This window comes from Capricornis sumatraensis, chromosome 8 (assembly GCF_032405125.1).
Source record: "Capricornis sumatraensis isolate serow.1 chromosome 8, serow.2, whole genome shotgun sequence".
Lineage (NCBI taxonomy): Eukaryota > Metazoa > Chordata > Mammalia > Artiodactyla > Bovidae > Capricornis > Capricornis sumatraensis.
Genome location: NC_091076.1, coordinates 80,024,027 through 80,047,517, shown reverse-complemented (window position 1 = coordinate 80,047,517; position 23,491 = coordinate 80,024,027).

Genomic DNA, 23,491 nt, shown 5'->3' with positions numbered 1-23,491 from the left:
CGAGGAAGGCGGGCAGCCTCCAGAAGACAGAGAAGGACAAGGAAATGGATTCCTTCCTAGGGCTGCTGGAAGGAAGACAGCCCAGCCCACCCTTCGATCTTAGCTCCAGTGAGACCCATGTCTACTTGAATTTCCAACCTTCAGAACTACAAGTAATAAAATTACATTGTTTTGCACCTCTAAGTGTGGTCATTTGCTTTAGCAGCAGTAGACGGCTAGTACAGCGCATGGAAACTGCCAGGCAAGGAGGTGCTTACTGTCATGGTACAGCCACAAAATCTCAGAAGCCCCTCTCCCCACCCCGGCTCGAACCCCCGCCTGACCGTGTCTGCCCGAGATAGCTCAGTGGAACGCCATCTCACTCGCAGTAGCAAGATTGCACCAAGGCAAGCTGAGACCTGTTAGCTAAGATTCCATCCCGCGAGGAATGGTTTCACTGCATATCCCTACTCACCAAGGCTTAAATTAAAAAGGAATGCCATTCAGAAGCAGAGCGAGCCTTCAGGAACCAGAAAAGGCAGGGGGTCTTTCTCTCTCCTCCCTTACTCTCCCTCGCCCTGCTTTTCCGCACATAGCTTATGTATTCTTCTCTTCTGGCAGACACTTGTCTTACTCCTCTGTGCAAGGCTGCAGCGTGGCCATCCCAAAATGATGGCTTCTCTCCCAGGGACCGTCTAAACTTCCAACTTGGTTCCCCCACAGCCAGCTGATTCAGTCTCCCCATCCTCAGTCCAAAACAGGACACTGTGGTGACCTGAATGGGAAGGAAGTCCAAAAGGCAGGGGATACCTGCACAGGTATGGCTGTTTCATTTTGCTGTGCAGTAGAAAGTAACAGAGGCTTCTCAGGTGGCTCGGTGGTAAAGAACCCGCCTGCCAAGCAGGAGATGCAGGTTCCATCTATGGGTCAGCAAGGGAAGATCCCCTGGAGAAGGCAATGGCAACCCACTCCAGTACTCTTGCCTGGGAAATCCCACGGACAGAGGAGCCTGGTGAGCTACAGTCCATGGGGTCGCGAAAGAATTGAACACGATTTAGTGACTAAACAACAAATGAAAGAAAGTAACACAACATTATAAAGCGGCTATACTCCAGTAAAAATTAACTTTTATAAAAACAAGAGAAAAACTCCTTGCATGTCTGCCTCCTCCCCACAAAATGTTCAGAACACAGAGAAAATGATAGACTGGTATTAATCTGGTATTGGACTGTATTCAGTCCAGTGGGTATTTGATGGGAATATCAATCTGGCGTTTGCTCTCTGTCCTGGTCAGCAGGGCGGGGCTAGGAGCAAGGGTGCCTGCTGCAAAGGCCTCTCGCATCTGAAGCTGCGGGGTAAGTGAGATCCGTAAGAGGCATCGGGTGTAGGGAGGTGATGATTGGCATCTTCTGTGCGTCTGCTGACTCCAGGGATGGCCTTATCTTTGGAAACAGAAATGCATCATTCTGGGGCGGGCTGAGCTGCCTTTCCTCCCTGTTCAGGCCAAGTTGAGTTCATTTGCATCTGTGATAACTTCTTCTGTCCCTGCATTCTGTGATTGACATACTGTCTTTTAATATGTTAATCTATTCAACCAAGTTACATTCAGATGTTGCTGGTCTGGGAACCGGGCTGTATCTTTCTGGTGACTTTGCATATTTCACAACTTAATTCTCCAAGGGAAAGAATGACGGCCTGTCTCTTGAAAGAAGGGGCACCTCAGTGTGAGCCCCAAGTTCCAACTGTTATAATCGCTAATGATAATAATCCAGATAACGACGAGTTTATTTAGGGTTTCAGAGTCCAGAAAAGGCCCCCCAAGATAATCTAAGGTGGCAGAGAAGATAAGAGATAACACAGATCATGAAAATGAGGCTCGGAGAGTCGATACAGTTTGGGCAAGGCCCCAGAGCGTTGCGGGATGCTTTGAGCTAGATAAAATGGGATGATAAAGCACTGCCTGCAACTCCGTACTTGCTGTTTCATACGCTCACACCAGCCTTTCCAGGTAAGACTTTGCCCAAAGTCCCACAGTTAGAGGAGTATCCGACCTGAAAGCCCGGGCTTCTCACCAAGGACCCCATCCATTTCCCTAAATTCTTGGAAGTGGCTTCAGTAAGGGCTTCCTGTGTCCGTCCTTCAAAGCTCAGCTCAGACACTGTCTTCTGTACAAAGCCTTCCCTGGCTCTCCTGCTCCCCATCCCTGGCACTTGGTTCATCCACAGATGTATACTGAGGGCTGTCCGTGTGCCGGGCAAAACACGGATGGCTGAGCATATGGCTTGGCATAAACCAGATATGATTCCTGCCCTGGGGAAGCTAAGGTGTGGTAAGGGAGGGAAGGGTGGGGAGTGCCAAGCGGAGTCCCCCCTCCAGAGGGGCAAGGCCCAGCCTGGGCGCTCAAGACAGCTGGCTTCCTGAGGACCCAGCATTTACCTTGAGACCTGAAAGAAGGGCAGGGTGGGCATTGAGGGGACCCCAGACACCTACATGACAGGGTCAGGGACCAAAGAGAAGATGGTATGTCCAGGATTTGAAAACTTCCTGTGGCAACTGGAGTACAGAGAGGAAAGGGAGGAGGGCCCCTAAGAAGCCTAGAGAATCCACCAGGGCCTTTGGGCCACCTGGGGAACCTGCGTCTGTGTCCCAGTGTGCAGGGGAGTGGGGTGCGGGGTTCACACGATGACGTCAGTGTGAGCGAAGACCGCTTGGTCTTAAGAAATGGAAATCAGGGAGCCTCAAGTGAAACGGCGGCATTTCTTAGAAATTCCCAGAAACTGAATGGAATCTAAGAGCATGAACAGTTCTCAGGAAGGACCTGGAGTCAGAATCTGGAATCTGAGTGTTAGTCTCTCTCTGCCACATCCACTCCTCTGTGTCTGCTCTATTATTTTCTCTTTCTCTCTTTGCACTTTCTCTTTCTCTGCTTCTCCAAAACTAGGGTAGACACTGGCCAACCTTCCAGTGCTCTGGTTATAAGCTATGTGGGTGCTTGTGCCTAGTCATTCAGTTGTATTTGACTCTTCGTGACCCCATGGACTGTAGCCCACCAGGCTCCTCTGTCCATGGGATTCTCCAGGCAAGAGTACTGGAGTGGATTACCATGCCCTCCTCCAAGGGATCTTCCTGACCCAGGGATCCAACCTGCATCTCTTGAATTTCCTGCATTGGCAGACAGTTTTGTTTTTTTTTTATACCACTGTGCTACCTGGGAAGCCCCATAAGTTACAGTTCTAGCCATACAGAGAGACACAGTGGTGTTTATGAGTCCCAAATCAAAATGCCTGGAGAAAGAACTGTTAAGTCAGCCTAGGTCAGAGTATTTTCCCTAACTCACTGAGCTATGGGTGAGGTCCAGGAAGCTCAAGACCTTGTAATAAAAATGTGCTCTCCAGGAGGTGGGATGGATCTCAGATGAGAGGGGGCCCTGGCTTCTAGGATTAGCACACCTCCGGTGGCAACTACTGTGGACATAATCAGACCTACACGTTGCACAGATGACTGCACCATACCTGGGGGGAAGGGCAGGAGGGGGCTCCAACGGAGCCAGAGACACCAGGAAGGGACTCCATGCAAGTGAGAGGCGGTGAGGACTGGAGTCAAGAGTGGTGCCTGTGGGCCCAGGGGAATGCCCAAGAGACTGTGGGGACCTCAAACTAGCAAACTGTAGAACAAGCTAACAAACAGGGTATTCAGTTCAGTCAGTTCAGTCGCTCAGTCGTGCCCGACTCTTTGCGACCCCATGAATTGCAGCACTCCAGGCCTCCCTGTCCATCACCAACTCCTGGAGTTCCCTCAGACTCACATCCATCGAGTCAGTGATGCCATCCAGCCATCTCATCCTCTGTCATCCCTTTCTCCTCCTGCCCCCAATCCCTCCCAGCATCAGAGTCTTTTCCAATGAGTCAACTCTTCGCATGAGGTGGCCAAAGTACTGGAGTTTCAGCTTTAGCATCATTCCTTCCAAAGAAATCCCAGGGCTGATCTCCTTCAGAATGGACTGGTTGGGCCTCCTTGCAGTCCAAGGGACTCTCAAGAGTCTTCTCCAACACCACAGTTCAAAAGCATCAATTCTTTGGCGCTCAGCCTTCTTCAGAGTCCAACTCTCACATCCATACATGACCACTGGAAAAACCATAGCCTTGACAACGGGGTATTGGGGAGGTCCAAATAACAAGACAATGATTTGCTGTCCAGGAGGTCTAAATGGGGGAAGAATGTCAGGTGATGGTCAGGTTTATGGTTTGACCATCTGGGTGGACAGTGATGTCACGGATAAAACAAGGAGAATACGGGGAGAGAAATGGGTTGGGATGGGCACAGTGCAGAAAGCAATGAGTTCTATTTGGGACAGTGGAGTCTGGAATGGTCTGTGGGCTGTTGGATATACAGATCTGGAAGAGAGCTGTTCTTAAGAGACTGACAAAAGGTCATAATTAAAACAACAGGAGTGGCAGAAATGGCCTGGGGAAATCGTGGGCATGAGAAGAGACAGGGGTTTTGGGGACAGGTCCCAGGGGGTTTCCTACTTCTAATTGTTCTAAGTATCCAGGGCGTGGAGAGAAAAAGAGGCCCAGGACAGAGACTGAGAAGAGCAGCCTGAGAGATGAGAGGGACGCTGGAGGGTCTCGCCAAGTAGATGTTTCAGAAAGAGTGGAGATGCTATCTTTGATAAGCACCACCAAAGAACCAGGGGGAAAGAGCCCACTCAACTTATTTATCATCTTATACTTTTTTATTGGTGTGTCTATTTCTCTACTAGACCAAAAGCTCCTTTAGTTAGATGTTTTCATGCCTTTATTCCCAGCAATTAGCCCAGATGCCTGGCATGAAGTCTTAATAACAGTTGAATGAATAAATAAATATGTCACGGGCATTGAAAATATCAAGATTCGCATCTGGATGATATAGGAAACATACCCTGAGTCTTTAGTACTTTACAATAAATGAACAGGGCCATTGATAGGACCTTTGGAAAGAAATGCCATCTCACTGTTGTATTTTGTATGAATAACTCAAGGATGGCTTACAGGGACTGTCTTGCTGTAATTGGAAGCACTTCAGTGACTGCCGTGTAAAGAGCAACTTTGGTGGTGCTTGAAAATGGTTTTATGCATATGCTCTTAGTATTCAAATTGTATTTGCATAATTAAATCTAATTATCTCCAAAGTCAAGGTCATCTTCAGTCTAATCCTTCCCTGAATTATCCAAAGACTCTGCCATTGATGGGATTTTCTTCTGTTTATGAAATCCAAGTGCCACTGTATGTATCAATAGACACAGTCAGGGTGTCAGTGCTTGACCCTAGCTGGCTAACAACAAAGAAACAGATGGAAAACTCTAAAAAATATCCCTTTTCTTTTTGTTTGTCGGAAATGTAAACAGCTCCTAATTCATAACGTGGGTAATGCTCTTCCTTAAATACAAGGCGACCATCAGGGGTAATACTTAAACTCTTTAACTCTGGGCAAGTCAGAGGTACAGATGTCCTAAAATAAGGTCCTGAAAACGATGCAGTGTAGGGGCTTCCCAGGTGGCATTACTGGTAAAGAATCCACCTACCAGTGCAGCAGGTGTAAGAGATGTGGGTTCAATCCCTGGGTCAGGAAGATCCCCTGGAGGCAGAAATGGCAACCCACTCCAGTATCCTTGCCAGGAGAATCCCATGGATAGAGGAACCTGGTGGGGTACAGTCCATGGGGTCAAAAAGAGACACGACTAAGCATCTGAGCACAGCAATAATGCTGTGTTAAGAGCTCCTGCTGGACCAGACATTAAACCTTAATTGATGAGTGATGGAAGTGGGAGGCAGGGGCGGGGGGAGATGGCCAGGTGAGGGAATCTGTAGCCAGAGCAACAGAGGGGCCCTGGGCACGGGGCGTGGGCAGGGGGGCGGGTGAATTTTTGCCAGTCAGTGCAGAAGTATATCAGCATTTTAACAACTGCAATGAGTGTACCCCTTTGTGCCTGCTGACTCCCAGCTATGGGCAGAAGCCAGAGGCACTCCAGCCCAGACTTTCAGTCCCACTGGCTTCACAGAGAAAGAAACTGAGATTTAATGAGAAAAGGTTTGGGTAAAAGTCCAAAACCAGTGGCAGGAGAAGTGGCAACAGAACTCAAGTCTCTTTATTCCCAAACCTGATGTCATCACCCCTAAGTTTTCCTGAGAATTTTTATGAGACAGAAATTCTTGTCATGAATGAACACACAAAACCTGGATTTGTTCAGCAATTGTTCTTGTACAACAATGGCCATATGGTTAGCAAGAGATGCCGTCTACCGCAGAGACACAGTACTATTTTATCATGAAATTATGCGTTCTAAAGGGCTTCCCTGGTGGCGCAGTGTAAAGAATCCGCCTGCCAAGCAGGAGACGTGGATTTGATCCCTGGGTCAGGAAGATCCCCTGGAGAAGAAAATGGCAACCTACTCCAGTGTTCTTGCCTGGGAAATCTCGTGGACAGAGGAGCCTGGTGGGCTACAGTCCATGGGGTCGAGAAGAGTCGGATGCGACTGAACGATGAAACAATAGCAATGCATTCTGAAGGCTGTCTCAAGGCTCTCCCAGCAGACTAAACCTGAAATGTTCCCAGGGGAAGCCGACTGCGAGTGATCCATTTCAGGACAAGGAGGATCCATCTCCGTGACTTTTCCACACACTTACTATTCTAGGTATGAGATACAATAATTAATTTCGTGTTCTTATAAACTGGGAGACAATTACAGGGGAGGTTGCTGAGCAGTCCTGAGCATGCTCACCTTATGAGATGTACTTTTCATATTTTGTGACAACGGCTGGGAAAAAAAACACACATAATGACTCCTTGTGGATGAGGCCCCTGCTAGTTATGTTTTCATTATTAACCCAATTATACGGGTGAAGCAATAGGTGACAATTTCACTTTTTCACTGCCGCTTCATTCCTGCTCCACCAACCGCCAACCTGGGGACCCTTCAGAAGTCATTTAAAGGGGTTTGTTCTAGAATACAGCCAGCAACAGCTGGGTCCCACCTCCTGGGGGGGATTTTTCTGGACACCCCTCCACCCTTAGGAGTGAGTCCCGTACATACCAAAGAGTTCCATTCCGAGAGCACATTCATAAGTCCGATTTTGTTCCTAAGCCCAACAAAATTAGCCTAGGTACCCAAATCGCACAACTGGCTGTCTAGTACCAAAGGATCGTTGGCAACAGGGGACAGAGGGCAAGCTGCAATGCCACTTACACCTGACGCTGATGGAACGCACGTTTGCATCTTTGAAAGTTTTCAACTTGAAGGTCTGCATGTAGGGGACTTACCATGTGGGTTCAAGGTCTCTCTAGTTAGTATTTCTCCCCCTGTTGCCTTTCATAAGAGCTTTACGTAGTCTTCCAGAGCCACTCCGTGCCCCTTTGAAAGATGGGGGCATCTATTTAACTCTGATACTTCTCTGACTTACCAGTGGTAGATAGACCTAGTGGGGAGGACAGAACATGATGGAGGAAGGAAAGAAGGGAGAAAACGGGGAGGATAATGATCCAGGGAAAACACATTCTGGGACTAGTCCTGGAAGCTGGAAATGCAGTCAACTTCAAAGGTGATTCAGGCAGCTACATGGGAGCCCAACCTCAAGCCTGGACCCTGCAGCCAAGGTCGGGAGGTGAGGCTTAATTCCAAACCCAACCCAGAGAGGCTGCTGAGCCACTGATGATGGTTAGTACCTCAGTCAAGGTTGCTTTTAAAACATGGCGCAAGAGAGACATTCACATTTGTGACCTTTGTAAATACAGATATCCACAGCCCACACCTTGAATACCAAGGGCTTAGAGCAGGGTTCCCCAACCTCAGCAATCCTGACATGTGGAACCAGGTAATTCTTTGTTGCCGGGGGCTATCCCATGCATTGTAGAATGCTCAGTAGCACCACTGGATTCTACCTGCTAGTTGCCAGAAGCAGCTTGACCCCAAGCTGTGACAACCAGAATATCTCCTGAAATTGCCAGACGATCTCTGGAGGTCAAAATCACCCACTGGTTGGGAGCACAGAGAACTAGGAGCAAGGTACACCACAGAGAGGGTCTTTAGTGTGACTGGCATCTCAAATGATGGCACAGCGTCTGGTATGTGATTTGCTTGAACTCTCCAGAGTAATTAATGAGAACTTCTTACGTATGAAGTGGTTTAACTCTGCTTATGTACATTTCAAATATTTGCTTCCTTCTGGGATTTCCCTGATGGTCCAGTGGTTAAGACTTCGAGCTTCCAATGCAGGGGGTGCAGGCTCGATCCCCGGTTTGGGAACTAAGCCTCCAAGCTGTGTGGCATGGCCAAAAAAATTAAAAGACAACAAATATTCGCTCTTTTTGATGATCTGCCTCAGCTCAAATTATGCAGTAGTCAAAATGTTGATATTTCCTTCCAAAGGCAAGGAAAAAAAAATCTCTATTTTAATCATATTACTTTTTAGCCAAGGAATGCTCAATTATTTGGGAATATAAGGCAGACCAGTGCCTTGTTAAAAAAAAAAAAAAATTCCTGCCAGTGTCTTCATTTAATTGCTAAAAATAACATCCCCTGTGATAGCCCAGTGGCAGAGCCATTCTAAGGAAGTGCAGGAAGGGCCCTTTGCAATACACATCTTAAATCACATGATGCCATGACTACCTGCTTCACCTGCCCAGGTGAACATCTGGTGAGCCGTTTCATCATCCAGAAAATGATGCATTTCCCCTTTGCTCTCTCAGAGGGATTGTAGTGATCAGATGAGCAAAGACCTTCTTAACCTACACTGTCCAGTGCAGCAGCCACTTGTGTTTAGGCAGCTATTTAATGTAAATTAATGAACATTAAACAGAATTTAACATTTAGTTTAGTCACATTAGCCACTTTTTCCAACCACAGGTGGTGGTTGTGTGTTAGTCGCTCAGCCATGTCTGACTCTTTGCGACCCCATGGTCTGCAGCCCACCAGGCTCCTCTGTCCGTGGGATTCTCCAGGCAAGAATACTGGAGTGGGTGGCCATGCCCTCATCCAGGGGATCTTCCTGAGTCATGGATGGAATTCAGGTCTCCAACACTTCAGGCGATTCTTTACCACTGAGCCGCCAGGGAAGCCCTGCTTAGTGGACCGGTGGATTAATGGATGGGTAATGGACACATACACAGAGGACATCTCTGTGACTGAAGAAAGCTCTACCCACATCACTACTCTCAACAATACAACCTGGTGCAAATAAACAGCAAGTCATAGTCTTAGTGCCACTGCCGGAAGTTAGACCCAGGGTACACACACACCCATTCACAAACGGCCACGCACCTCGAGCACCGGCATCGCAGACTGCCGAAGCACTCGTATGTCACCGCTGCGTCGTAGGTAGTCACAAAAGCAACAAAAACATAACTAAAGCCTTGGTGGCTCGTATGGGAAATAGGAGCAAGGATCAAATAACTATGGGTCATCGCTTTCAATAGATGTCATTGTCTGGACTACAAATAGTTCCATGAACCTTTTAATTACGGCAGCAAAAAACAAGATGAGCACTCCTTCCCTATAAAATTACTAGTTTTGATTAGCTATTTATAAAAAGACATGTTATCTTCTGGGTTCTAATATCCTTTACGTGTGTTCTTCAAGACTGAGACTCAAGGCTGTGAGTGCAGAAAGTGGGAAGCAGCTACAGAAGAGCTGTGTCCCTGCTCACAAGGTACTGACGCCACCAGCGCTGAGGATGCACGGAAAGGACAGTCACAAATGACATGTCCCCCCAAGGACTGAAAGAAACAGTCATTGATACCAACAAGAATAATAATGGCCAACATTTATCATGTGCCAAGGCTTATGCTCAGTGCTTCAAAACCCTTACCGCATTTGTCAAGCGAAAGTGAAAGTGTTAGTTGCTCAGTCGGGTCCGACTCTTTGTGACCCCATGGACTGTAGCCCGACAGGCTCCTCTGTCCATGGGATTTTCCAGACAAGTATACTGGAGTGGGTTGCCATTTCCTCCTCCAGGGGATCGAACATGTGTCTCCTGCACTGGCAGGCGGATTCTTTTCGGCACATTTATGGATTGTATAGATTTACAGATAAGGCTCAGAGAGGTTAAGTAATTTGCCTGAGGTCACTAAGTAAATAAGTATCAGAATCAAGGATCAAACTTAAGTGTGTCCGACGCCAGACACCATGGCTCATGAGCCCTGTTCCCAATCAGGGTGGCCCCAAATGGAGGAAGCCATTCCACCTGCTCCTTTAGGGAAGGATGGTTTGGGCAGGGGATGGGGGTGGGGGTCTCACCCTCCCATTCTTCCCCACCTTGGCTCCATCCTGAGTTGCAAGGGCCTCCCGCAGCTTTTGGAACAACCCCCACCCCGTCCCCCCTGCCAACCTAACCAATATCTCCACCTCCATTCATTCTCTTTCCCATTTCACATGAAATGACCCCATGCAGGTTCTGGAAGCTGGCTCAAGGCTGCCTGGACAAAAATTCTGGGATCTCAAGTGCCCAGAGTTTGATCTAGGAGCAGAGAGGATGAGTCCTTGACCCCATAGACATCTTTGCTTTGGGGGAGGGGCAAGCTGGAAGAGGGCCAAGCAAAGGTCCTCCAGAATCATTCCTCAAAGTCGGGTCCAGCAGCAACATCACCTGGGGGCTTGTTAGGAAGCGAACTGTCTAGCCCCATCCCAGAGCAACTGAATCACCAACTCTGAGCAGAGCCTGTGTTTTCACAAGCCCTCCGGTGATTCCGATGCCGAATCCTCCGAGGTTCTCTGAGACCTGAGGGCCACAGATCCAGGACAGCTTTTTCTACATGTGGTCCAGGGACCGGCAGCATCAGCACCGCCTGGGAGTTTGTTCAAAATGCAAATTCTGGGTCCCCCTGCAGATCTGCTAAACTAGCACGGGTGCGGGTGAGCCCAGCAGTGTTCGGGTCAATGTCCTCTCCAGGTGATTCTTATCGCAGGAAGGTCTGAGAAGCAAGGACGTGAAGCAGCCCTTCTTCCTTATCCTCCTCCTCACTGTTACATTGTCAGTAAGGACTGTTTCTGAGCAGCAGGAGGAGAAGATGACAGAGGACGAGACGGTTGAATAGCATCGTCGATTCAACAGACACAAGTTTGAGCAAACTCCAGGAGACAGTGAAGGACAGGGAAGCTTGGCATGCTGCAGTCCATGGGGTCACGAAGAGTCAGATATGACTGAGTGACTGAACAGCAAAGGACTGTTTCTGGTTCAGTTCAGTTCAGTCGCTCAGTCGTGTCCGACTCTTTGCGACCCCATGAATCGCAGCACGCCAGGCCTCCCTGTCCATCACCATCTCCCGGAGTTCACTCAGACTCACGTCCATTGAGTACGTGATGCCATCCAGCCATCTCATCCTCGGTCGTCCCCTTCTCCTCCTGCCCCCAATCCCTCCCAGCATCACAGTCTTTTCCAATGAGTCAACTCTTCGCATGAGGTGGCCAAAGTACTGGAGTTTCAGCTTTAGCATCATTCCTTCCAAAGAAATCCCAGGATTGATCTCCTTCAGAATGGACTGGTTGGATCTCCTTGCAGTCCAAGGGACTCTAAAGAGTCTGCTCCAACACCACCACAGTTCAAAAGCATCAATTCTTCGGCGCTCAACCTTCTTCACAGTCCAACTCTCACATCCATACATGACCACAGGAAAAACCATAGCCTTGACTAGACAGACCTTAGTCGGCAAAGTAATGTCTCTGCTTTTGAATATACTATCTAGGTTGGTCAGAACTTTTCTTCCAAGGAGTAAGCATCTTTTAATTTCATGGCTGCAGTCACCATCTGCAGTGATTCTGGAGCCCAAAAAAATAAAGTCTGACACTTTCCACTGTTTCCCCATCTATTTCCCATGAAGTGATGGGACCGGATGCCATGATCTTCGTTTTCTGAATGTTGAGCTTTAGGCCAACTTTTTTGCTCTCCTCTTTCACTTTCATCAAGATGCTTTTTAGCTCCTCTTCACTTTCTGCCATAAGGATGGTGTTATCTGCATATCTGAGGTTATTGATATTTCTCCCGGCAATCTCGATTCCAGCTTGTGTTTCTTCCAGTCCACCGTTTCTCATGATGTACTCTGCATAGAAGTTAAATAAGCATGGTGACAATATACAGCCTTGACGTACCCCTTTTCCTATTTGGAACCAGTCTGTTGTTCCATGTCCAGTTCTAACTGTTGCTTCCTGACCTGCATACAGATTTCTCAAGAGGCAGGTCAGGTGGTCTGGTATTCCCATCTCTTTCAGAATTTTCCACAGTTTATTGTGATCAAGACAGAAACTCATCTCATAAATGGGCTTAAGGGAGAAAAAGGAGTATATTAGCTTAAATAACTGAAGAAACTACTCAGTTTACAAATTTAGCCCCACTGGGTCTGGTGGCCAACTACAATCCAGGGGCCCACTGCCCATGTTTGTAAATAAAGTTTGATGGAGACACAACCACACCCATTCATTTACATATTGTCTGAGGCTGCTTTCCCACTGAAACAGTAGACTTGAGTAGTTGTGACAATGACATTAGGACCCACAAAGCCTAAAATATTTACAGAAAAGATTTGCTGAGCCCTACTCTTAAGCATGGGGGCCAGCTCAGGGCCTTCTGCCTAGATGTAAGTGAAAGATGGGCTAACAGATGTACGTTCAGCCCTCGTTCTTCCCTGTGGGCTGTTATACTTTGTTCATTCAAGGGGAGGAATGCCCGCGGTTTTAACGCTATAAACGGAACACCCAGGAAAACCTTAAAAGAGGCTCAGAGAGGTTCAGGGTGGGTGTCCCCATGGAGGAGCTGGGGTGGGGGGTGGGGGGTGTGCTGGTGAGGGCATTGAAACTCTGCCCCCCCACCGCACACAGGCCCTCCTACCTCCCCCTTGGTATCTAGTGCATCCAGCTCTGCCTACAATGTATCCTTCACGGTAGACAGGAAACGGAAGTCAACCACTGTGAGTTCTGTGACCCCTTCTAACAAATCATGGAACCTGAGGAGGGAGTCGAGGGGTCATTATACGTGTCAGAACCAAACTGACAACCAGTTGAGTACCCAGAGATTTGGAAAACATTTCCGAGGGGGCCTCAAACATTAATTTACAGGATCCCAGGAGTAATCACTTTGTAACCTATTCACGTGTGTGTGCTAAGTCACTTTGGTTGTGTCCAATTCTTTGCAACCCCAAGAAGTATAGCCCACCAGGCTCCTCTGTCCATGAGATTTCTCAGGCAAGAATACTGGAGTGGGTTGCCATTTCCTTCTCCAAGGGATCTTCCCAACTCAGGGATTGAACCCAGGTCTCCTACTTGGCAGGTGGGTTCTTAACCACTGAGCCTCCAGGGAAGCCCAGAGAGATCACAGTCTAGCATTAACCTGGCAGTTCCTGGAGCTGGGGCAACCATGTGATTGTAAGGCATGCCTGCAGCAGAAACTCAGCAGATAGAAGAAACCATAGGGAGGACTTTGAATCTCGTTAGGATTCTAGAAAAATCTTACCTGAATTTCAAGGAGCTCTCAAGGTCGTTTAGGGACTTTCAAAGGTGGTAGCTACCTTCATGTTTGGGGACATCCAGTCTTACATCATATTAAACAAATCAAACTCTATCCACATTGAACATAATTTATACGTAATGATGTAAATGTTGAGTCATATTTTAGTAGAATGAATGATTTAGTGTTACCTTTTTAGCAAAGATTTGATGAAAAATTTTCTGTGTTTTTAAAAAGAAAAAAAAAACTTTAATTATGCCTGCAGGCACCTGTTAATTTCACAGAGACCTGACTTGGGAAGGGCTAGCCCTGCATTCACATGGCAGGATCCACGATCCGTGTCTACCTATCTGGGCTGGATGGAAAGAGACAGTGTGTGAAAGTCATCTCGGTGAAAGCAGAGGTCAGACACCAGAGCTCTGCACTTTGTAAGGTTAGCAGGAACAAAGCAGGACGTCATAGCTGTGCAGTGTCATTGTTCTCAGGACAGGGGTCCAGCATCCTACAAACACTGGCTGACATTGCATAATCCATTTTGAGGATCCCCTCCCCCCTCCCCTGCCACCAGGGAGGCTGGCTTGAGTCAAACAGGTTCACAGAGAAATTAGTGGAAAGGACAAGATAAGGTCACTTAAAACCAGCTACTGGCTTTGCAGGACCTGATGGGTACTTTATGGGCTAAAGAGGAAATGTCCATCCTTGGGGGGTTGCAATCCATTGCTGCAGTCCTCCTCGAAGACCCGGGTGAGATTATCAACAGAACAAGTGACCCCATTACTTAAATGGGTTAATACACTCCCCGCACTTTCCTTAGTTGCTATTCTGACTGTCAGGAGAGGGGTTCTCAAGCCAAATGGAGCACCCAGAGCCTCCAGTAACTGATGCCACAAAAAGTCCGGTGTGCTCTGGAAGTGATTACAAAGATCACCGCAGAGGATGGGATGGCCGGTTGACCTCCGCCTCCAGGGTGTCCCTGTGTGTCTCCGGGTCCTAAGTACTCTGTCCCATTGATTCTGTCCTCCCATAGCAAAATGCCCAGCCTGGCACATAGCAGGTAGTCACCACTATTTGTTGGATTAAAAACAAAACAAACAAACAAAAAAGAATAAATGGAAGGAGAGAGGGAGGGAAGGGAGAAGGGAAAAGGAATGGAAGGAAGAAACACATCGGATCCTTCCTTCTGCAATGAAGTCAGATGAGGGAGCTAACCCAGGCAGAGAGACCCCTGGGCAGACTGTTACATAGTCCACACTGGACTTTTATCAAGGCCCCAGCATAACAGCCCGAAGCACAGGAAAGTGCTGCCGTTTTAGCAGGAGAAAACGGACACAGTGTAAACACGAGCAGAAGAACTGGTAAACACATTAGAGAGAAGTACTTTGGGATTCTTTCCAGCTCCAAAATTCTGTAATATTAGTATAATAATAAATCAAGGGGTTTCCCTGGCGGCACAGTGGATGGGAATCCACCTGCCAATGCAGGGGACATGGGTTTGATCCCTGGTGCTGGAAGATCCCACGTGCCTCGGAGCAACAAAGCTCGTGCGCGGCAACTGCTGAGCCAGCACTCCAGAGCCACAGACCACAGCCACCGAGTCTGTGTGCCTCCGCAGTGAGCCGCACTCGCTCTTTGCAGCTACAGAAAGCCTGTGCAAAGCAACAAAGCCCTAGTGCCTCCAAAAATAAACAGATAGATAATGAAAAAGAGAAAAACTCTGAATCTTAAAAATAATAAAAGTCCATACTTGGCTAGAACACATTCTGCACATTTCAGATTGAATTCCTTATGAAGTGAAAGTGAAGCCTGCTCGGTCGTGTCCGACTCTTTGTGACCCCATGGACTGTATAGTCCATGGAAATATCCAGGCCAGAATACTGGAGTGGGTTGCCTTTCCCTTCTCCAGGAGATCTTCCCAACTCAGGGATCGAACCCAGGTCTTGCGCACTGCAGGCGTATTCTTTACCCGCTGAGCCACAAGAGTAGCCCTTATAGTCACAACTGAACGTTTGAGGAATTCATTGAAGAAGAAACTGAAAACGTGTCGCTGTGGTCTGTTTTCTCTGTCTCCTGATCATCACCACTGCCTCCATCTTCACCACTTGCAACTTCTCCATCACCCTCTCTGGCTCCGACACGCTCTTCAAGGCTCACCTTAGCCATCATCTCCTTCAGGAATCCTCTCCCTTCCCTCGCAGCCACCACCCTAGGCCAGTCTGTTAGTCAGCCCGCCTTTGTATTCTCCAAGCACAGCACAGACATATCTGTATTGAAGCATTTTTCCTTCTAGATTGTAATTGTTGATGTAGCTGGCTTTCATTTGCCACATAAGTCATACAGTTCATCGAGGTCACCTCTTTATTTCCACTGTCTAGCCTGAAACATGCCTGGCTCGTAATGGTGGTTTAGTTGCTAAGTCATGTCAGACTCAATGTGACCCCAGGAACTGGGGCCTGCCAAGCTCCTCTGTCCGTGAGATCTCCCAGGCAAGAATATTGGAGCGGGTTGCCATTTCCTTCTCCAGGGGATCCTCTTGACATTGGAATCAAACCTGGGGTCCCCTGCATTGCAGGCAGATTCTTTACCAACTGAGCCACCAGGGACGCGCTGGCATGAAATGGACCTACAGTAAATATTGATGATATGATGACTACATGAATCGTCTAAATTACTCAAAAGCTAGAAAATAATAATTCTTTCAGATTTTGAAACTGCGGAGACTATTTGGGGTATTTATCGGCAAACATTGTGACCGGGTGACTTTTCCAAAGTCAGTTCAGTTTAGTTCAGTTGATCAGTTATGTCCGACTCTTTGTGACCCCATGGAATGCAGCATGCCAGGCCTCCCTGTCCATTGCCAACTCCCAGAGTTTACTCAAACTCATGTCCATTGAGTCGATGCCATCCAACCCTCTCATCCTTTGTCCCCTTCTCCTCCTACCTTCAATCTTTCCCAGCATCAGGGTCTTTTCAAATGAGTCAGCTCTTCTCATCAGGTGGCCAAAGTATTGGAGTTTCAGCTTCAGCATCAGTCCTTCCAATGAATATTCAGGACTTATTTCCTTTAGGATGGACTGGTTGGATCTCCTGGCAGTCCAAAGGACTCTCAAGAGTCTTCTCCAACACCACAGTTCAAAAGCATCAATTCTTCGGCACTCAGCTTTCTTTATTGTCCAACTCTCGCATCCATACATGACTATTGGAAAAACCATAGCCTTGACTAGATGGACCTTTGCTGGCAAAGTAACGTCTCTGCTTTTTAATATGCTGTCTAGGTTTGTCATAACTTTTCTTCCCAGGAGCAAGCGTCTTTCAGTTTCATGGCTGCAGTCACCATCTGCAGTGACTTTGGAGTCCAAGAAAATAAAGTCTATCATTGTTTCCACTGTTTCCCCATCTATTTGCCATGAAGTAATGGGACCAGATCAAGTCCAGTGTTAAATAGCATGCCAGAGACCTATTGCTGGGCATGGACTGATTGAACTTCAGAGAGCAACACTACCCGAATCTCACCACTAGATGGCAGCGGCGCCCCAGGAGCAGGCGATTCCTGCCCGCTGACCATACCCTGCCGGGGGCTGGCCACCTTCTGGTCTGCTCCTTCAGGAATCTCAGATCACCGGATGAGGAGGGCAGGTCTTGGCAGGTATTGATGACCCTGGGAACCGCATCCCCAGAAGATGTTCTTTCCTGCCCCACTCCACTCTCATGTTCTCATAAATGCGACCAGTCTCTTCCTCCTTCACGTCCCTGCTTCTCTACCCCACCAGCCACCACTTGATAAAACTCCCATTGCCTACAGGGCAGTCCGATTCCTCATGCAGGACCCAACCCAGCTGCAAACCACCTGCTCAGTTAATATGCACTAGGAAAGAAAGGGGCAGTGTCTCCTGAGTGTCTCCCAGAGAAATCAGGCATCTTGGGAACTGTCATGTGGGAGAAACAGAAGCAGCCCAGAAGGAAGACAAACAGATAGACAAGGGGAAAAAAGGGTCTCAAGACACAAGCAGAGAAAAGCAAAAGATGGAAGTGCCGGAGGAAACAGCTATAAGAACCTAGCTCTGGGCGCTATGTGGCTTAGAGAGGAAGAGGCTTGACCAGCCAGAGAGACTGGTGAGGGGGACACTTGACTTAACTGAATTTGTCAAGAGGACCAAGGGCTCAGACCTGGAGAGACTCAGGGTCAGAGTCCCGGCTCCTTGTCCAGGGCACCTCTGATGGAAAAGGAAGGGAAACAGAGATTAACACTGCGGGGGCTGAGGAGGGGAGGCGGAAGGTGGTGGCTTCTCCCTGGGACTCCCTGATCGAAGCAATTGCTTGGCATGATTTCCCAGCGCCCTGGAAAATGAAAAGGCTTCTCCCGTCGAGGTGACCTGCTGAGAGACAGACACAAAGGGTGGCCCTGCTTGTGTCAAGGGGCTGCTTTGAGGACCCAGTATCATGTACGCAATTATGTGAATTATGTATTCATATACAATATATATAGTATGGCAAACAGCATCTGTAAATTGTAAGGTGCCTTGTGAATGTTCTCTTGGCTGTTTACTTCACACTGACCACCAGCACCTCTTTGCCAAGGCCCTGTCCTAGGATCCCGGGCAGAGGCAGAAGTCCAGACCCAGCCCTTGCAGAAAAGAGGGAAATGAGAGATGACACCATTTAAGCTCTGCAAGTTAGCGTGGTTTCCAATTTCCACTTCTCTTACAGGAAGTCTTCAGTCATCTGAAGCAGCCGGCCAGGTCTGGAATGCGGGTTCTCCAAGCCACATGCCCTGGAATGAGGCAAGGGCGGCTACAGATGAGACGAAGCTTGGGAGACACAACGACTGTCAGGCCGGCCCTTGGGAGGACCCTCTTCATGGAGACCTGACCATAAACAGACGCCTCTGAGGCAACTGGGAATCTGTGAGTGTGGGGTGGTTATTAACATTAAAGAACGTGTGCATTTCAGGTGAGCTTATGACGGCTTTGTGGTTATTGGGTTAAAAAGAGGAAGAGAGGAAGGAAGGAAGTCCTCATTAGACATACACATCTCCACTTGCAAGGATTTACAGAGGGAAAAAATTCTTGGATTTGCTTTTTTAAAACACTTAAAAAGAAAATGTAGAAAGAGGGGTAGTTCCCTGGTGGTCTAGTGATTAGAACTCGATGCTTTCACTGCCGTGGACAAGGTTCAATCCCTGGTCGGGGAACTGGGATCCCACAAGCTTCATGGGGCAGTCAAAAAGAAAAAACAACCTGTAGAAGGGTGACAGATGGAAAAGAATGACCATTGGCTACCCTGTCACCCCCTGTCATGTGGGTGATGGCTGCCATCCTGTGCCACTGGTACATGGACTTCTGGGCTAGCTGGCTGAGGGGGGCAGAGCTGAGCTGGAGCAGCTGTAAGCTACACGGTGCGGAATGAGGGGACACAGATATCCTCCAGGCAGGGCCTGGGCCTGCTTTCTGCCCCCTCGATACCACAGCTGCCTGTGATACCTCCTCGGTCCTGTGAGGGAGGAGCCTACAGACAGCCCAGCTCGCACCTGGACACTTGTTCCTGGGCCCAGATCCCCCCAGTTTGTGTGTGTGCTTATGTATGTGTGTGTGTGTGTGTGTGTGTATTATATGTATATATAACACATACACATGTGTACATACATACATTGCTATTATATACATATAGACACTCTACATGGGATTCCCTGGTGGGTTAGAGGATAAAGTGTCTGCCCACAATGCAGGAGACCCGGGTTCGATCCCTGAGTAGGGAAGATCCTCTGGAGAAGGAAATGGCAACCCACTCCAATACTCTTGCCTGGAAAATCCCATGGACTGAGGAGCCTGATAGGCTATAGTCCATGGGGTCCCAAAGATTTGGACACGACTGAGCGACTTCACTTCATACACTCTACATAATATATACATTATATTTAATATGGGATACATTAATCATATATCATGTATTCCATATTATGATTATGTAATATACGAATTCAGAGAAGGAAATGGCACCCCACTCCACTACTCTTGCCAGGAAAATTCCATGGATGGAGGAGCCTGGTGGGCTACAGCCCATGGGGTCGCAAAGAGTCGGACACAACTGAGCGACTTCACTTCAGTCACTTCACACTTCGTCACTGGAGAAGGAAATGGCAACCCACTCCAGCATTCTTGCCTGGAGAATTCCATGGACAGAGGAGCCTGGCGGGCCGTGGTCCACGGGGTCGCAGAGAGAAGTGACCGAGCACAATATGTGAATTATGTATTCATATACAGTACGTAATAGTATTAGTCACTCCGTCTATCCAACCCTTTGCAACCCCATGGACTGTAGCCCACCAGGCTCCTCTGCTCTTAGGATCCTCCAGGCGAGAATACTGGAGTGGGTTGCCATTTCCTTCTCCAGGGGATCTTCCCAACCCAGGGATCGAACCAAGGTCTCCTGCACTACAGGCAGATTCTCTACCATCTGAGCTACAGGGAAGCTATACATATATTCATCAAGCCCTTTCTGTGTGCATTTTCTTATACAAGCCTTACAAAAGCTATCTAAGGTAGCAATGATCACATCCACTTAATAAATGAAAAAATTAAGGCTCAGAGAAGCCAAGTAATTTGTGCAAAGCCAAATATAAGGATAGCAATACACCTCACATCCCGATCAGATTCTGTGGGGGAATCAGTGAATTGCTGTACACAGAAAGTACTTAGACTGGTGCCTGACACAGAGGAAATGCTAAATAAGGGTTTGTCTTTCCGAAGGCTGTTACTCCACGGCCTGCCACACCCTGCAGAGGGTGGAGGAAAGCATAGAAATCTGAACCAGGGGAAAATAAATGATCTGATTATTTGCCTTGCAAAGGAAGTCACCCCGGGGTTTCTCCACCAGCCAGGCCACTGGGCTTAACAAACCGACTGTAGGACTGCAGAGGCAGCTACAGCAAGCAACATTCTCAAAAGCCTCCAAGTCCAGGTCCCCTTGGACAGAGAATGCTCAGCTTCCAAAGGAGGCCAGAGGAAAAGCCCCCTCAGCTCAAGCCCGTCCGGCGGCTCGGCGGACGGCCTGCCCTCCAGCCCTCTGCTTCTCAGGCCCCTCATCCCACATCCACCTCTGCAGAGCCTTCCCCCGCTGGAAACTTCATCTCACCAGATTCCCACCCCTGCCTGGTCGGCACGTCGCAGCTCCCTCCTAGGAGAGCCTCCCCTGTAGGCCACCCAGGGCGTCCTCACCCAGCCCTGTTCCCGTAGCAGGGACCCCTGCAGCCTCACCCTGGAGCTCCCAACCAGTGAGAAGAGAGGCTTATCCTCCTGGAGCTGCTGTGAGGACGGAGGGTCAGCCTGGCTTTCTTGTTGGCTTCAGGGTGCAGACTCGCACTCATTCTTCATCACCTCACACCTGGCTTCTGACAGCACAATGTGGTAACTGCTAAGAGAGACGGAGACCCTGCCCCTCCACTGCAGTGACATTCCTCATTGGTTTCTTATCACCATAAGTAACACGAAAAGCACAGGGGTGCAGTCAGGAAAGGGGGGAGAAGCGAAGGTGAACGTGCTGTTTTGCCCCCAGTTCAGAGACGTCTAGGCCCGGGGGTGGGGGTGCGGGCGGGGGTGGAGAAGGGCCCTCTGTGCCCCTCTGACCTTCGGCTGTGGGTTCCTGGCCTCAGGTCACATAAGATGCCCACACGTAGGCCTCGGGGTGCTCCCAGAGGTACCCCTGCTGTCTTGGAACCGAGGATGTTAAAAAAGTCTACACTTGCTTTCTCCCACGTCCAGAATAAACAGGCCTCCTAGGTCCCGTGGCCAAGACCTGCCCTGGACCAAGCTAGTGCAGACTCTGAGTGATCCACTTTTTGGCAGCCACCACCATCACAGTCACACACTCCACTGACCCAGGGACCCACATCTCCAGATTTCCGAGCCTGGGGTTGGGAGGAGTGGCTCTGCCCATACACCAGCCTCATCCAAATCTCCCCGAAACCTGAAGACCAACTGCAGAGAAGCTTCATTAATTTTTCAGCAGATTCATCTACTAGAGGCTGAGCAGAGCTGAGCCAAAGCCCTATCACAGGAGCCTCTGCCGGTGGCCCACCAAGGGTTAACCCATTAGCCCACATCCTGGTGAGCTCACCCCGCTGGAGCCAGCTCTGCACTGGGATTCGCTACACGCGGCTCCTGGAGGGGCCAGGGAAGCTTCTTCCCGGGGCTGAGGTGCAGGACTTGAGCAGGAACTCACTGCCTGCTTCCTCCTGGCGCCAGTTGTGTGCGATCCCCAGGACTCCCCCATCTTCCCCGGGAGGCGTTGAGCACAGTAAGTAAGGAGGCCACTGGCCCTCTGCCCCTCCTTCCACTTCCCTGGAGGAAGGAGCCAGTTTTAACTTTGCTTTAGAGTGCCTTGAGTCTGTGAGCCGGAGGTGGGAGGCAGATGCGCACAGCCGGCTTAAGGGGAGGCGGGCTGGCTGCGCCTGGGGAGAGAGGTGATGGGGTGGGCTGCCCTGCCCCGCGCTGCAGCTGGAGAAGGAGAAGCTGGGTGCAGGCGGCTGCCTCTTCCCTGTAGTAGGGCAGCCAGCCTTAACCCTCCACAGCCGTGGGCGGGAGCCACCCTCCCGAGCTGACACAGACGAGCCAAACTCGAAGTGCTAGGCGTCCTCGGGTCCCAGGGGCCACAGAGGGACCCCAGAACTAGACCTAGGCATCCCCATCAGACCTCAGCGTCTGCCAGTCCATCCCTCCCAGTTGAAGGTGTGGCAGGCGCCCAGGGCAGGTGCGGGCAAGGGCTGGGCAGACTCCGTGTCGGGAAGGGGAACGCAGGCTGGCCCATATAAACACGGACAAAACGTGCATGGGAGATGTGTGCCTTGGGGACCACACACCCAGGGAAAAGCAGACATTACCACCTGAGATGTTTTTCCACCTTGTTACTGGGCAGGGCCCGGGCTCCGGCTGCATGGAGTGAAGAGTGAGGTGAGTGGCCCTGTCTAGATGGAGCTGGAGAACTTCCCTTCCTAGAAGCCCTGGGAGCAGGTGACAGACGGGTGGCCCTGCCCCAGGGACGGCAGCAGCTGATTCAGAAACCTTATCAGCTCAAGCACTAGGGCAGCACTCACCTCATGGGGGGGCAGAGTTACCAATAGAATGTCTGGTTGGGGGATGGCCAGCAGCCAGCAGTGACATTGGGTGGGGGTGCTGTGGGGACCCCGGTGAGAGAGGCTAGACCCTCCATGTCTCGGGAATTCCATACAGAAACTCACACTTGGGTCTTTCTCAGGAATCCTCTTGTCTCTGTCACTTGTGTTTTGCAATCTGCCCTCCCCTCTTGTCCCACAAAAGGACCCTTCCCTCTGGGCCACCTCCTGGCTGGGAGACATGAGCCCTGTCTCCCCTGCTCTCAGTCCCTGCAATTCCCAGAATAGTCCAGCTCCTATCAGGGATGAGAAGCTTGAGAAAGGACTGGTAACTCCAGCCCCAAGCACAATGGGGCCTCCTATCATATCAGGGTTGCAGATATGCCAGCTACTTTTGAATTTCTCACAAACAACAAATGCATTTCTGTGTAAGGATGTCCCAGGTCACCTTTGGAACATTTTTATAAGTATAACCGTCCGTTGCTTATCTGAAATGCAAATTTAACTGGGCATTTTGATATTTTATTGGCCAAATCAGGCAATCTATTAACATTGACAGTGTTAAGTGAAGGGGAAGGGCAGGCTTCTTTCTTGAGCAAACACAGTAGAATATAAAGACCAGGACTTGGGTTTAGGCAGCTCTGAGCCTCGGTTTCCTCATCTGTAAAATGGGAATGATAATAACAGTACCACCCTCATAGAGCTGGGGCTTCCCTGGTGACTCAGTGGTAAAGAACCCACCTGCCAATGCAAGAGACTTGAGTTCAATCCCTGGGTCGGGAAGATCCTCTGGAGAAGGAAGTGGCAACCCACTCCAATATTCTTGCCTGGAGAGTTCCATGAACAGAGGAGCTTGTTGGGCTACAGTCCATGGGGTCAAAAAGAGTCGGACAAGACTGTGACTAACACACTCACTTTAACTTTCCAGTATTCTTGCTTG